The sequence below is a fragment of the Pongo pygmaeus genome, chromosome 20 (genome assembly GCF_028885625.2).
Source record: "Pongo pygmaeus isolate AG05252 chromosome 20, NHGRI_mPonPyg2-v2.0_pri, whole genome shotgun sequence".
NCBI lineage: Eukaryota > Metazoa > Chordata > Mammalia > Primates > Hominidae > Pongo > Pongo pygmaeus.
This window is the reverse complement of record NC_072393.2, coordinates 33,838,516-33,849,740: the sequence shown is the minus strand read 5'-3', so window position 1 is coordinate 33,849,740 and position 11,225 is coordinate 33,838,516.

Genomic DNA, 11,225 nt, shown 5'->3' with positions numbered 1-11,225 from the left:
CCAGGACATTATCTCTTCCAGGTGAACGCATTCACATGCCAGAATCTCAGGCAACCCAGATTCCATTTGCTTACATCAAGTTGTTTTCTGCACTCAGACCTGTTTGTTTGGGTGAGATCACAGGTGGTTGAAATAAAATCCTCCCTTACTAAAAAGCATGTGAGCCCCCCATGCCTGCGCACTTGTGGAGTTCAGTTTCTGCTGCCTTCAGGCCAGGAGGGCTGACAACTTTCTCACAGAAATATTGGAAGTATTTTTGGTGCATAGCTCTTTAAAGACCATTTTGAATAAAATTGAACAATTTAGCAAGCAATTAAAAACTAATTAGAATATTTGCATTACTTTCAGGGGAAGCATAATGCATTGTAGTTTCTTGTGAGTGTTACTGCAAAATTAAATATCTCTAATTTATAGCTGGCCCTTAGCTAGCAGCGGCTTTGTAGGTGATATCTGCCAATATATTCTGTTAAGGCTTTTAGGAACTCACATGCCGTTTTACTTTAGATTTCTCAAAACTTTTTGGAAGGTGTTAGGCATACTACCATTGATGTGGCTTCCAATACATTAATAAAGTGCCCCTGCACTTAGCTTGTCTTCAGTGCTCACAAGGCACCAAATGAGCTGAGGGAAGATCAGACACTTTAACACTTTGTGAAGTAATATTAAACTTTACAGCACTAGAAATCTATTTAATTCCCTGTCATTGCTTCTAAAATGCATTTCAAATCTGTTGTCATTGGCAGAATGCTCAGAGTCACTGAGGAATTATTTTTGACTTGGTGTTTATATCTAAAATTTTCTAGTGAGACAAATCCTCTCCAGTGCTGGAGGAAATTAACATTTTGGCTTTTTAAGGTAGTATTAGTATTAGGTTAGAGCTTACAGTTCCCTGAGGTCTTTCAGTCTTTGGGGCTTAGAAAGGCTAACAACATTTCTTATTCCTTGTTTTTGGATGATGTGTTGGTCACAGTTTTTCTCTAAATCCCATTTTTTTTCTTTTAAATCACTATTTTATTGAGTCAAGTCACTGTAATTCTATACTACATAGATGTTATCTCTTAATTTGAAAAGCAAAATCAATGGCTGTAATTCTTTTTTTAATCAGTATAAAATGCATATGTCCAGAATGTAATTGACTACACAGTAATTGGCAGGAGAGGTTTCCACTAGACGCTGTGAAATGTAATAACTAATTTGCTGATGGCATTATGCTGTGATGAGGGAAGAACACTATCACCTAAAAGCTTTTCTGGAGGAGGGGCTGATATGAGCTGGTAATGTTAGTTGAGTGCAGCACTTATACTATAAAATTAACTGCATAATGTCATAGGGAAAAAATCTCAGAATATTAAAGCAAATATTGACAGTATAAAGCTAAATCATTTTCTCAAAATGTAAATGTTAGTCTACAGGTATTTCTCCGTAGTATTTACTACACCTTGGAGGCTTTACAAAAGAGATCAGGTATGCACATTGGCATATTAATCCTGCAGTAAAAAGGTACATTTAACCCTTTTAATCCAAGAGTTTCCCAAACATAGTTGAACACAAGCCACAAGCCTTTTTTTTTTTTTTTTTTTTTTCAGATAACACCTGCAGAACTGCTATTCCTTGAAACACTTTTTGAGAAACACTTGGTCATGAGAAATTTTCTTTTTCTTTTTCTGGGCCTAATCTATAAATTGGCCAATGTCTACACCTCACAGGATTGTGAGGATAAAAACGTTTAACACTGTGCAGAGCACATAGGCTTAATAAGTGGCAGCTAAAAATTTTTTTTTGAGGAGTAATACATGCAATAAAATGCACAAATTTTAAGTAAACAGCTTGATTAACTTATATATATATATATGTACACACCCATATAACCACCACCCAGATCATGGCATAGAACCTCTCTAGCGCACCAAATTTCCCTCGTGTCTCCTTCTAATCAATAGCTCCTAATTATTCTCTCTTCTGTCATATGGAAGAAGTCATACAGATTCTGATTTTCATAAGTCTGGCTTCTTTCACTCAACATTATACCTGAGAAATTCACCTGTGTTGTATTTAATAGTCCAGTCTATAAATGCACAATTATATATCCCTTCTCCTATTGGTGGACATCTGCTTGGTTGCAGTGGGGCTATTATAAATAATGTTGCCGTGAACTAATCTCTCACAGTTATATCACTAGAATTGCTGAGTCATAGGGTGGGTGTATGTTTGTTTAGTAGAGAGGCAATTTGTGTGTTTCCCACCACCTAAAATGCCCCTCTGAGACACACTCCAATCACTGCCAAGCCTTCCTTAACTATTGTAGGGTGACCGGCCCTCCTGGTTTGCCCACAACTGAAGGGTTTCCTAGGACATGGAACTTTCAGTGCTAACACAAGGGAAGTCCCAAACAGACCAGGATGAGCTGATCCCCCTACCACCCAGTCTACAGTGCGTTCTCTTTTCTCTGTACATCATAGTTTATCATTTGACTATTAATGTGCAGTAGTACAGACTTTTTTGGTAGGAGCTTCCTCACCTACAAAGGTTCATTGGAACAGGAGCTAGATCTTACATATCTTTCACTCTCCCACATACCCAGTAGAATGCCTTCTACATAGCACTGTCCAGATATGCCACTGGGGAATGCTCAGACATTCTCATAAGAATGTTAAGAGACTTAGACATTAAGGAACCCTTCTGAAGTGGACTCTAAGCATATAGGCAAAGCTGTATTACTCCCATTTTTTACATGAGAAAATATTCACAGATGAGTTTTCACATGTTCAAGATCATATGACTAGTAGGTGGGAGAGGTCAGGAAAAAAAATTTCACACAACTCTAAATATTCAGAGTTCTGGGCTTTCTGCAAATATGGCCACCAGGCAATAATGTAACAACTGTGAGGAAGCTAGATCAAGGATTACCAAGCAACATTTCTTAACTTGACCACAGATTTTTAGGAAAGGGATTGGGAGGACAGAGAGAATTTTAGAGGACTTTAGGAAACACTTCACTCTACCATTTAAGCAGAGGTCTTCCCTTGGAGAGCTGTCTGGCCACAGTATGGTATGTATAGTGAAGCAGTAAGAGAGAGAGTGGAGAGTTAGTTTGAGATTGGGCTATAGAGAGTGTTGAATACGATGCAAAATACATTGAACACAAGGCAATGACGTTGAAAGCATTCTAAAGAGACTTTATTGGGTGCACAGTGACTTGGCAGGGCGAGAAGAAGAGGTAAAGTCTTAATTAGGAGGCATTGCTGTGGTCTGCAGGTGGGTCAGAAAGGACCCAAGCTCGAGAACACAGCAGCAATAAGCCCACAGGCCAGCAATTGTGCTGGAGAGTCTAAGGCATCAAGTCAATCATCATTTTCTAAGAAATGTTTCACTTTTAATCTCAAAAGTCACTCAGGCCTTGTCATATCTAAGTTAATACACTGGTGTTTTTGTTTTTGTGTGTGTATGTTTTTTTTTTCTTCAGGTGTGGCTTTTTTTAAATTACTATTTAATTTCTTAAGAAGTGGTCCCATGAACTTGTTCCAGAGTTCCCATCCCCTGTGCAGAGCTGGTGGTTTTAAATATAGTAGGGTGGATGGAAAAGGTGTCAGGAAATTTTGGGGCATATCTTGTTTCAATGTAAAATAATGAAGAACAGCAGAGTTCTGGTGGCCAGGACACGGAGGCAAGATAAGGGTCACCCATGCAAAGGTTTCCTTGGCATTTCCCGAGGGCTCTTCATTAGCGAACATGCTTTCAGAACTGGTTGCTTAAAAAGCTAGCCCTCTTAGAAGGTTATAAAGAAAGGAGTTCAGTTTTCCATGGGAAACAACTTAGCTTAGTGGATTTAGGGACAGAATATCTGGATTCAAGTCCTGGATTCTCTGCCTCCTGGTCATATGGCCTCCGGCAAACTCACCCACATTTTTAGAACTTTTTTTTTTTTTTTTTTTTTGAGGCAGAGTTTCACTCTTATTACCCAGGCTGGAGTACAATGGCGTGATCTCGGCTCACTGCAGCCTCCACCTCCTGGGTTCAAGTGATTCTTCTGCCTCAGCCTCCCAAGTAGCTGGGATTGCAGGTGCCCACCACCACACTCAGCTAATTTTTTGTATTTTTGGTAGAGATGGGGTTTCACTATGTTAGCCAGGCTGGTCTCGAACTCCTGACCTCAGGTGATCCACCTGCCTCAGCCTCCCAAAGTGCTGGGATTACAGGCATAAGCCACAGTGCCCAGCCTAGGACACTTTTTCTAGACTGTGTGTCAGATACAAAAGAAGTTCCTCTTCAAAGGTTTAGCTTGTTCAGCGCCCTTGTTCTTTGTTCCCTACTTCAAGCCCAAACCAACTTCCTTATCCCTTATGCCTCCCTGTCTTAGTTTCGGTAAATAACTTTCCCGCCAGTCCTTATCTACAAAGACCACATCTGCTAACCCATTCTGTGAATTACCCCTCCTGTTGCAACAGCTCTTCCCACCAAAACTGGGCTTCCCGTTGGTATAACCACATTCCTGCACCTCTCAAGTTAGCCAGTGGAGTTCAGCTTAAATTGTGCAGTCCAACTCCAGCTAATGGATGCAGGACACAGTAGCGGGACAAACTGCATTAGGGATAAAAGCCCCTTCCCCAGTTCGGTGTGGTCTTGTGACCAGACGTGCAAGCAGCACCCTTCTGCAGAAGTAAATTTTGCCTTGCTGAGAAATCCTTTGTTTAAGTGCTCATTTTCTTTGCAGCTCTGAGCTTTACTTCCAACATGTGGAGTGGGAATAATGGTACCTGCCTCTTTTACATGTTCACCATAATAAAATGAGGCAATGTTTGTGCCAGTGCTTCCTAAACCCGAAAGCAACATGCAAGTTCACGTAACTATTTCCCTGTTGATTGGTTCTGTGCTTTTTCTTTCTCTCCTTTTTGTGGGCATTCATTCCCCATTAATTAGTTACTAATTATGGTGATAAGTTCTTAATGTTGGCTGGCATTAATTATGTTCCAGAAGCTGAGAGCTTCATTTATGTTCTCTCTCTGTCTCCAAACTATGGCTTGTGAGACGGCTATTAGCTTCTTCATCTGTTAAAGTGGGCCAATGAGTCTCAGAGATTTTAGGCCACCTTCTTTGGATCACACAACTGGAAGTCAAACCCAGAGCAGGCTGACTCTACAGCCTGAACTCCTAACCTTTTTACTGCCTTGCACTTGAGTGAGATCTGGCTGTAGGAGGGCATCTTGAAGTCTGGGAAGGAACTAAAGCACTGTCTCCCTACCTCCATGTGGGGACAAAATGGAAGGGCTAATTGCGACTGCCTCTTTACCATACCTCTGTCTGTTACAAGTTCAGCTTATCCTCAGGGAGGTCACATGTGGGCAGAAGTCTGAGTTTCTGCTATGGGTGAAAGCTCAGATGGTCAAGACATAGGGATTGAAAGTGCAACTGTGACATTCTTTTTATAGGATATGGACCTAAGCTTCTAAGGGTTTTTGTTTTTGTGTGTGTGTGTGGGGGGGGGGGGGTTGTTGTTGTTGTTTTGTTTTGTTTTGACCATAAGAAAACCCTACAATCCCTGGTATGGTAACGTAGAGTAGGACTTTGGTCCCAGCATAGAGGTTTAGAAGAACAGGTATGGAATGATGAATTGAAAGTTGCAGAGTCTTGCTGGCCATCTCTGGGGACTTTTTGCGCACGAGAAACAGTGCAAGAAATATTTCATAGGGGTCCTGGGGCCCACCTTTGCTGCTTAGCGCTTAGTATTAGGGTGACTCTGCCCTGTTCCCATATATTAAAATCTTCCTGGGGAGAAGCATTTTCTCAATTTAGATTTTTGTAATTAAAAAGGAAGGCTTTAAATTGGGGCTGCAGATACTAGGACAATGAATGGACTGATCCAAATTATTTTTTTTTTAAGGCTGCTAAGTTTTTTGATAGAATTAACAACCCAATTGTCTCAGCTCAATTTTCTTTTTATTTTTTAAAGAGATGAAATATGTAGCTAGATATTATAAAACAAAAACAAAACTAAACCCTGAGATGTACTCAGTTCAAAAGCAAATAGAAGATAAATTAACAATGTTCTCTAGCCTGGAATGATCCAGTCTAGAGGAAGCAAAAAGTGAAATACAGTGGAGGTTAATATCCAAATACTGAGCTGGGCAGACACCTCAGCCTGCTGTCTGCCCGTTCCTGCTCACATGTTGCACAAGGTCTTGTATGTCTGTCAGGTATGTATGTTATTACTTGGGAGAAGAGGAGACTGAGTGGAGAATATGCTGATTTTGCAGTTCTCAGTTTGATCTTCATAACATTCATATATCTTGATGTTTACAGGTATTCTTTTAAGATTGACACATAATATCTGTACATATTTATGGCTTATATTGTGACATTTTAATACCTCTATGTAATTTATAATGATCAAATCAGGGTAATTAGCATATCCATCACATCAAAACATTATAATTTCATTATGGGGACATTCAAAGTCCTCCCTTCTAGCTATTGGAAAATATAGAGTAAATTATTGTTAATTATGGTCAGCCTACAATGCTGTAGAACCCTAGAACTTACTCCTATCAAATTGTAATTTTTGTATCCTTTAACTACCTTCTCTCTATCTCTCCTCCCTTCCTAGCTGCTAGTTGCCACTATTCTATTCTCTACTTCTGGGAGATCAATTTGTTTAGCTTCTACATATGAGTGAGACCAGTAGTGGGATTGCTGGATCATATGGTAGTTCTATTTTTAGTTCTTTGAGCAACTTCCATACTTTTTTTATGATGGCTAATTCACATTCCCACCAAAAGTGTGTAAAAGTTCTTTTCTCCACATCCTCACCAGCAACTGTTATTTTTTTGTCTTCTTGATAATCACCATTCTAACTGGAGTGAGATGATATCTCATTGTGGTTTTGATTTGCATTTCTCTTATTATGACGTACATTTTTTCATACAGTTGTCCATTTGTATCGCTACTTTGATTATTTTTATTGTTTTTTTTTTGCTGTTGAGTAGTTTGAGTTCCTTGTGTATATTCTACATATTAATCCCTTGTTGGATAAATAGTTTGCAAACATTTTCTATTATACTATAGGTTGTTTCTTCACTCTGTTTATTGTTTTCTTTGCTGTGCAGAGCTTTTTAGTTTTATGTAATCCCATTTATCTTTGCTTTTGTTGCCTCTGCTTTTGAGGTTTTATTTCTAAGGATATTAGCCTGAAATATTTCTCTTATGTTTTCTTGTAGTAGTTTTTTTAGTTTCAGTTCTTACATTTAGGTCATTAATTCATTCTGAGTTGATTTTGTATATGGTGAGAGATAGTGGTCTAGTTTCATTTTTCTGGGTATGGATAATCCCAGTGCCATTTATTGAAGATACTGTTCCTTCCCCACTAAATGTTCTTGGTGCCTTTGTTGAAAATCAGATGGCTGTAAATAAATGGATTTATTTCTGGGTTCTCTATTCTGTTCCGTTTGTGTATGTGTCTGTTTTTTTGCAAGTACCATGCTGTTTTGGTTAGTACAGCATGTACTAACATTTTGTAGTACATTTTGTAGTCCAGTAGTATGATGCCTCCAACTTTGTTTTTTGTTTGTTTTTGTTTTTGTTTGCTTAAGATTGCTTTAGTTGTTTGGGATCTTTTGCAACCCTATGTGGATGTTAGGATTGCTTTTTCTATTTCTGTGAAGAATGTTGTTGGTATTTCAATTGGAATTACATTGAATCTTTGTATCTTTTGGGGTAGTATAGTTATTTTAACAACATTCTTACAATCCATGAACATGGGATATTTTTTCTATTTTTTGTATGTGTTTGTGAACTCTTCAGTTTCTTTGATCAAAGTTTTAAAATCTTTAAGAAACTAGAAAAACAAGAACAATTCAAACTCGAATCTAGCAAAAGAAAAGAAAGCAAAGAGATCAAGCAGAACTAAATGAGATTAAGATGAAAAAATAACTATTATGCAATGAAGCAATGAAACAAAAAGTTGGTTTTTTAAAGGTTGAGCAAAATTGACAGACCACTAGGCAGGTTAATCACGAAAAAATGAGAAAAGATTCCAACTACAATCAGAAATGATAAAGGGGCCATCACAACTGATAATACAGAAATACAAAAGAGCATCAGAGACTAATATGAATACCTCTATACACACAAACTAGAAAACCCAGAGGAAATAGATAAATTCTAGGACACATGCAGCCCCCCGGGATTGAACCAGGAAGAGATAGAAATCCTGATCAGACTGTTAACAAGTCATGGAATTGCATCTGTAGTTAAAAAAATCTTTTATCAGAATAAAATGAAAGGAAGAAAGGAACAAAAAATATACAAAACAACCAGAAAATAATTAACAAAATGAAAGAGGTAAGTCCTCACCTATAAATAATAACCTTGACTTCAAACAGATTAAATTTTCCAATTAAAAGGTATAGACTGGCTGAAAGGATTTAAAAAAAGAAATGACAGGACCCAACTACATGTTGCCTACAGGAAAGTCACTTCACCTTTAATGACACACATAGATTGAATTGAAGGGATAGAAATAAATACGCAAACAGAAACCAAAACAAAGCAGAAGTAGCTATACTTAGATAAAATGGACTTTAAGTCAGAAACTGTAAAGAGACAAAGATTATTATATAATGATAAAGGAGTCATTTCACCAAGAAGATATATGCAGTCAACACCAGGGCACCTAGATACATAAAACAAATATTAACAGGTGTAAAAAAGAAGTTAGACTCTAATACAATAATAGCTAGAGACTGCAACACCCTACTTTCACCATTGGACAGACCCCTAGACAGACAATCAATAGACATTGAATTTAAATTCTACTTTAGGCCAAATGGACCTAACAAACATTTACAGAATATTTTATCCAACAGCTACAGAATACACATTTTTCTCATCAGCACATGGAAAATTCTCCAAGATAGGCCACATGTTAGGCCACAATACAAGTTTCAACAAATTTTAAAACATCAAAATCACATCAAGTCTATTCTCAGACCACAATGGAATACAAAAGACATTAATAACAAAAGGTATTTTGGAAAGTGTACAAATGCATAAAAATTAAACAACATGCTCTTGGACAATCATTGGGTCAATGAAGAAATTAAGGAAATAAAAAAAAATTTGTAAACAACTGAAAATAGAAACTCGACATACCAAAACCTATAGGATACAGTAAAAGTAGCACTAGGAAGGAATTTTATAGCAATTAACACATACATCAAAACAGCAGAAAGTTTTCAAATAATCCAGTGATGCACCTCAGGGTACAAAAAGTTTCCCAGCAAAGAAAAGCCCAGGACCTGATAGCTTCACTTCTGAAATCTACCAAACTAATAGAGGAGTTTTTATGTTTTTTTTAGGTATATGATCATATCATTAAGGGACTGAGATAATTTGACTTCCTCTTTTCTAATTTGTATTTTATTCATTTTTTTGTGCCTTGACTGCTCTGGCTATGACTTCCAGTACCGCGTTGAATAGGAGTGGTGAGTGTGGACATCCTGTCTTCCTTCAGTTCTAGTAGGGAATGTTTTCAGCCTTTCTCCATTCAGTATAAAGTTGGCTGTGGATTTTTCACAGAAGGTTCTCATTATTTTGAGATATGTTCCTTTGATGTGTAATTTGTTGAGGATTTATTATTTAGAAGGGATTTTGAATTTTATTGAATACCTTTTCTCCATCTATTGAGATTTTCGTATGGTGTCTGTTTTTAGTCCTGTTTGTGTAAAGAATCACACTTATTGATTTGCAGGTGTTGAACCATCCTTGTATCTCTGGAATAAAATTCACTTGATCATTATGAATTATCTTTTTGATGTGCTGTTGGATTTGTTTGCTAGTATTTTTGTTGAGGATTTTTGCATTTATGTTCATCAGGGATATTAACCTGTCATGTTTATTGTTGTTGTTGTGTTCTTGCCTAATTTTGTTTTCAGAGTGTTACTGGATTCATAGAAGTAGTTAGGGAGGGATCTTTCCTTTTCAATTCTTTGGAATAGTTCCAATAAGATTAGTAACAGTTCTCCTTTATATATCTGGTAAAATTTGCTTTGAATATGTCTGCTTTGGGCCTTTTTGTTATTGTTGTTGGAAGTAATGATTCAGCTTTATTACTCATTAATTGTCAGATCAGGATTTTATTTCTTCTTGGTTGTATCTTGGGAGGTTATATATTTCCAGAATCTATCCATTTCCTGTAGGTTTTCTAGTTTATGTGCGTAGAGGTGTTCATACTAGTCTCTGATGCTCTTTTGTATATTATCAGTTGGAATGTTCATTGTATAATTATTTTATTGATCTCAATCTCATTTAGTTCTGCTTGATCTTTCTTTTCTCTTGATAGATTTTGGTTTGGATTGTTCTTGTTTTTCTAGTTCTTTGAGGGTCCACATTAGGTTGTTAATTTTCATCTTTCTATTTTTTTTTGATGTAGGTGTTTAACATTATAAACTTTCCAGTTAGCACTGCTTTTGCTGTGACCTAGGTTTTGGTGTATTGTATCTATTTTCATTTGTTTTGAAAAAGATTTCAATTTCTGCCATAAGTTTGTTGTTTACCCAAAAGTTATTCAGGAGCAAGTTGTTTAGCTTATGTGTACTTGTGTAGTATTGAGCATTTCTCTTGGTATTGATTCCTAATTTTATTTGTCTGTGTTCTGAGAAGATGCTTCATATGATTTTTAGGTTTTTAAAGTTTATTGAGACTTGCTTTGTGGTCAGGCACGTGGTCAGTTTTGGAACATTCATACAGAAGTGAGAAGAATGGATATTCTGCGATCATTGGATATAATGTTCTGTAAGTGACTATTAGGTTAATTTAGTCTATAGTCCAATTTAAGTCCAGAGCTTCTTTGTTGATTTTCTGCCTCAGTGATCTGTCTTGTCATGTCAGTGGGGTGTTGAAGTCCCCCACTATTATTATATTTCTATCAATCTGTTTTCTTAGGTGTAGTAGTATTTGTTTTATGAATCCAGGTGCTCCAGTGTTGGATGCATGTGTGTATTAGTCCATTTTCATGCAGCTGATAAAGACATACCCAAGACTGGGTAATTTATGAAGAAAAAGAGTTTTAATGGACTCACAGTTTCATATTGGTGGGGAGGCCTCACAATCATGGTGGAAGGCAAAAGGGTTGTCTTATATGGCAGCAGGCAAGAGAGAAAATGAGAACCAAGCAAAAGGGGTTTTCCCTTATAAAACCATCAGATCTTGTGAGACTTATCCACTACCACAAG